This window comes from Peromyscus californicus, unplaced genomic scaffold (genome assembly GCF_007827085.1).
Source record: "Peromyscus californicus insignis strain IS unplaced genomic scaffold, ASM782708v3 Scaffold_20__1_contigs__length_68692818, whole genome shotgun sequence".
NCBI lineage: Eukaryota > Metazoa > Chordata > Mammalia > Rodentia > Cricetidae > Peromyscus > Peromyscus californicus.
In genome coordinates, this window is record NW_026294503.1 from 67,941,155 (window position 1) to 67,946,942 (window position 5,788).

Genomic DNA, 5,788 nt, shown 5'->3' on the forward strand with positions numbered 1-5,788 from the left:
TGGCTCAACCAATGTTATCATTATCATGGTCCCACCTGGGGTGTGATCCTTAACATGGGTTTAAGTCAGCAGATGTGCTGTGAGAAGGTGTATAGGAAGGCTGATCAAGAAAGGTTACAAGCCAGGCAGTGGTGGCGCACACCTTTAATCCCAGCGCTTGAGAGGCAGAGGCAGGAGGATCTCTGTGAGTTCAAGGCCAGCCTGGTCTACAGAGTGAGTTCCAGGACAGGCTCCAAAACTACACAGAGAAACCCTGTCTTGAAAATACAAAAAACAAAAAAACAAAAAGAAAGAAAGAAAGGAAGGAAGGAAGGAAGGAAGGAAGGAAGGAAGGAAGGAAGAAAGAAAGAAAGAAAGAAAGAAAGAAAGAAAGAAAGAAAGAAAGAAAGAAAGAAAGAAAGAAAGAAAGAAAGGAGAAAGGTTACAATAAAAAGGCCTCAAGCAGCAGCCTGGGAAACAGTTTATTCGTCATGGAAATGACAGCAGAAACAGCAGTCAGAGTGCAGTCAGCTCTCCTCCATCTGTCACGTGGGGACTCGGGTTCTTCTCAACACTGTTGCTTTGCTCTCCATTAGGGACCACTCACTTCCTCTTCAGCTTCCAGCCAGGCCGCATCTCACTATCTATCCAGGACACGAGAAATGGGGCACAAAGAACTTACCGTGCCCTGGTGCCCTCGTGCTTGGGTGACCTTGTTTGGGCTCTTGCTCCCACTGGCCACACCTGGCAAGGGTGCTGGGAAGTGGAGTGTTGGGATAGAAGGCTCTCTGCTGTCCTACAAGGAGAGAATGGGCTTCTGTGGCAACTGGCATTCTTCACTGAGGACTCAGACCCTCAGTGGTCATCCCTGGAGAAAAGACACAAACAAAAACCATTGCATGGAAAATGGTGTAGCACAGCTGGGCCCCTGCGATTCACCCATGCTCAGCAGTCCCAGGAGAGTGACTCAGCAGCTCCCTCCATGCAGAATTCCTTCCTCCTTCTTCATGTAAATATGAGAATAGTTCTTGTCTCTACAACCTGATCATCACTCCTTCTTGTGGTCTTACTCGCTACTAACCACTTTTCCGCAGTGTAACTATAAAAGTAAGGCCATTGGACAGCCTGAATCTGGAATGGAAGGAGTGACAGAGATGTCGTGGCAAGAAGGGAGGAACAGGGGCAGGGAGCCAGGTTCTCATCTGGCAGCCAAAGCATGAGTTCTGTGCCACTCTGATCCTGTGACCTAAAGTGGACTCTCAGAAACAGGAGTCTTCAGAAGCCCTAAAACCCACTTGTCAAGATTATTGTGAGCAGCCAGGTGGTGGTGGTGGTGGTGCACGCCTTTAATCTCAGGAGGCAGAGGCAGGCAGATCTGTGAAGCCAGCCTGGTCTACAGAGCAAGTTCCAGGACAGCCAGGGTTAGACAGAGAAAAAAAAAAAAAGAAAAAAAAATTTTAAAGATTATTGTGAGCAATGAATGAGGTCTCTTACGTACCTGGCACACAGTATGCCCTCAATGAGTGATAATTACTTTTACTTGGTGCCATCAAGGCAAATCAGGTTCATATCCCAGCTCTTAGCCAGCCTTGGTGTGATTCTTTCTTCCTCCCTTTGCTCATCAATGGACAACTTCTTCCCTGTATTTGCTATCATCTGTCCCTTCCCATTCATTGGAATCCTGACCTAAGTTACCTCCTCTGGGAAATCTTCTCAGACAGAATATTATCACACACACACACACACACACACACACACACACACACACACACACACACACACACACGTGCACGCCAGCTGCTCTAGTATCCTGGCCCCATTCTGCCCCCGACTTCACATGTGTCCTGCCTTTCCCTTCAGATGATTTTTTTCGTCTCCTCCTTCAGAAGTGTACAGCATGGGAAGGCATTAAGATGTGTTTCTATAGACCAGACATGGCTCCTACCTACCCATAAGCCTAGCTCTTGAGAGGCAGAGTCAGGAGTCAGGAGAACCAGAAGTTCAAGGTCATCCTTAGCTACATAGCAAGTTTCAGGCCAGTATGGGCTTCATGAGACCCCATCTCAAAATAAAACCCCAAAGAAGTCCCATGGCTCTTCTCTAGTTTAACCATGTAACCATTTTGTGTGTGTGTGTGTATATATATATTCTACAATACAGAAAAAAGGATCAGAGCTCAACTTCCAACATGGATACTTTCTTACTTTGACTTTGTCAGGTCCCTTTCTCCTTGGATCTTGTTTGGCCTCCTGCTGAATGAGGTCTAGAACATACAGAGTACTTAGTAAGTGTTGGACTCTCTACCATATGCATCTCCCCAGCCCACTCCCTGGAGACTACTTTGTCACTATAGGGAGATATGGGGTCAAGAAAGCAAATTCTCCATCAATAGCATCCCAAGGGAAAAAAAAGAAGATGGACACTGGGTGGGGGTGGGGGGGCACCATCAACCCACGAGCCAGAAAAGAGACGGGAAGAACTGAACCCCCACAGCCTCCAGGGTTACTGGCTCTCTCCCCACGTCTCCAAGTGCTAAGGATGGTGTGTGGGTGATGTGCTCACAGTCCTGGCAAACCCCAGAACTCTCAGCTGTAAGGAACCTTCTTAACTTGCCCATTCGCAACTTGCTCACCCAAAAGGCAACGTTGTCCATAGCAGCTAACTATCATGCAGCATGAGACTTGAATTGTTCTGGACGCTTTGCACTGAAATTCCCTTCTTTCTTCCTTGCCTGAGCCCAGGTGCTATTAACTCTACTACTGATGGAAAACAGAACCATGAAGAGCTTAGATAATGGCCTGAATAGCATACAACTAATTCAAGGCAGGACTGAGAATCCAATCCAGCAGCTCTTAATTACTGTATCAGAAAGACAGCCAACATGTAGTAGTGGTGTCTATGTACCAAGCATGATGCAGAACACATCACGTGTTTCTTAAAATCCCAGACAACCTTAAGACAGGTCCTTCATTGTATAATCTTGCTTTACAGACCAAGAAACTGAAGTGATGGAAACATCTAAAGCCACAGGCTAGCAGCTGCAGGACCCCAGCTGCATCCCTAAACCCTGGGAGTGGGCTTTCAGCTGCATGGGCCTTCCTTTATAAACCTATCCCACCCATGGCTCACATCCCTTGTGTTTCCAAATTTCTATTGATCTCACTGCCACCTTCCCATTTTCCTAGCCCCCTTTCCTCCACCACATTATCTCCTAACCCTTTCTGTGTCTCTCTTTTGACCCCCACCCACCAGCACTCTCCCACAGCTTCTGCTTTACAGGATGATAAAGAAGGAGACACTCAGATCCCCCCCCCCACTGTGCCTGGTCTCACACCCCCAGGGAAGGCCCAGCAGTGGCCAAGCTAGACAGCCAGACATGAAATCCTGCCTGCTCCCCCGCCCTGCTTCCCATCACTCATCTGGGAATCCTGGGTGAGGAAGGGAGCTAAAGTGCACAGCGTTCATTTAATATTAACAAATTGAAATGAATTCTTTTAATGCCAATTAGCTTGGAGCGGCCCCTTATTAATAGTAATTTAGATTCATACTTGGAGAAGCGGGTGGGGGCTGGGCCACATGTGCCCAGAATGTCAATGTGACAATGGGGCTGGGACCAGAGGGGCGGAGCAGCTCTTCCTCTGCCCAGAGAGAGGAACAAGGGACAGATACAGTCACTCCAAGGCCATCCTCCCAGAGTGTGAGTTACTCTTGCAATTTTATTTTTGTACCTTCAATAATTCTGAATAGACTGGAACTCTAAATCACACATTCCAGTGTTTATCTTCTTAGAAACACTTTTAAAAAGGAAGAATTAGCCAGGAGTTGTGGTGCAAGCCTTTAATCCCAGCACCTGGAAGGTAGAGGCAGGTGGATCTCTGTGAATTCTAGGCCAGCCTGGTCTACAGAGTGAGATCCAGGCTAGACAGGCTACATAGTGAGACCCTGTCTCAAAAACATACAAATAAACAAAAGGAGTATCCCCACCACTGCAGAGCCTGGCTTGAGCAAAAGTAAAGTGAAAATAAAGATCATGTTTCTCTTCTGGAAATTCTCCCCTAGGAGATAAAAGGCCCAACAGCTTGAAATGAAATTTGCTTGTATTTTTCTAAAACTTAAGGGAAAAAGCAAGAATTAAAAATTCAACCAAAGAATTACCCAAAATAGACAAGTGGAAAGAACTTCAATCTAAAATGAAAAGTTGGAGGTCATTCTGACCTTCCTATCTCCATTAACTTGGGAAGCAGAAGGAGGTGTCCTCAGTGGGGCATTGCAGAAACAGGACAGTTGCCTCTTCCTCCCAGGCACCCCTCTTAGGGCTGAGGAGGGGCTATTTAAAAGCTGATAATTATGGAAGATGTGGCTTCTGAGATGGAGGCTGGAGTGGAAAGGGGCCTGGGAGAAAAGGAGAAATGTGTAGGATGGTGAAGCTTAGAAAATAAAAACAAAAATGGCTTAGTATACAAAAGAGTCAATATGAGGTCAGGTTTCTTAAACTGAAGTGAATACATAAAAATCAAGGCAAAAATAAAAGTGAAGAAAATATGTGAAATATTCCACATTGTTCTTCCCACAGGGGTGTTGGAACTGACCAAAGGAGAGCTTGTTCACACCCAATAGGGTTTCCCAAACAATAAAGTCATTTCCAAAACAAAAAGAGAGACCAATACAAAACTAAATGCTAGTCCACCTAGAGGGGGAAAAAAAGCCTGGAGATTTTGAGCAACATAAAAACTAGTAGGGGAAGAGAAAAACGAATAAATTTAAAATATGGGAAGCAATTATTTGTAAATGCTGACCTGGAGGATGGTTGGAGAAGAGAGGTGAACTTGATATCGCTGAAGAATTAGTATACAAAAATGTAACTCATCCCCAGGGAAAAGTAAACTCTCCCGGAGTGGAGTTCCCTAGAGAACAGAGGAAAGACTTCTGAAAGAATATAGCATCAACACCGTCCCCCGCACGGAAAATACACAGGTCTTAATATCCTGCCCACCTCAGGATTACGATAAAGAAAACAAGAGGATTGTTTTTCTTTCAACTATAAGAAAAACAAAATTGGATTTCAGTTGTCTGACGGGGCAAGAAGGGAGGCTAGTCTGCAGGTGCCTGAAGAGGTGGATTGAGGGGTAGATAGAGACCAGCTTACCTGGCTGCGCTGTAGGTCAGGAATGGTCCAAGAACCCTGCTCGAGATTGCTTGGTAGGAAAAAGAGGGCCAGGGGGGCCGAATGCCCCTAGACAAACAGGCTTGGCTGAAAAACTGGGGGTGCTCTTTCCCCCTCCACCAGTCTCCCTCCCACCGGTACCTAGGCCTAGAGAGCTACTGAAAGTTACAAATTGCTTCCATTATTAGCTCATCCCGGGCGGCCTGGTCATTGGCTAGCCCGAGAGCACGTGGTGTCTTGTACCAATAGATCGAATTTCTAGTTGCAATTCTCGGTCTGTCCCTCGGCTCTGGGGAAGGGGGGGGGGGGGTAGTAGCGCAGGGGCGGGGTGGGGCCAAGGGGACCCTCATCCTCCCTCTCCGACAAGTGGGGGTCCTGAGCGCTGCCCCAGAAGGGGTCGAGAGAACCAATGTGGGCTGGAACACACACACCCGCGGGGTCAGAAACTGGACGACACGACGGACGTCGCCAGCATCCAGGGCTCTGTCTCTCCTCTCAGCAGCCCCATGTTCACCACCCCTGCGTTAGCACCCTGTGGGCCCAGGGCCATCCCCGGGCTAACGCCAGGGCTCTCTCGGATGCTCTGCGAATCGCTGCTGCGTCCTTACTTTACTTTGGGGTCCCGCTTCCGCCGGCCGCTTACTA

General features: G+C 47.4%; 1 long non-coding RNA gene across 1 annotated transcript; it reads right to left on the reverse strand.

Annotated features, from left to right (window-relative positions):
• Positions 1-447: 447 nt before the first annotated feature.
• On the reverse strand, positions 448-5,241 carry LOC128117183 (uncharacterized). The gene is made up of 2 exons (XR_008220730.1): positions 5,126-5,241; positions 448-847 (listed from the first exon to the last, which is right to left on the reverse strand). It is a non-coding gene; the product is annotated as an uncharacterized LOC128117183 (long non-coding RNA).
• Positions 5,242-5,788: the final 547 nt, after the last annotated feature.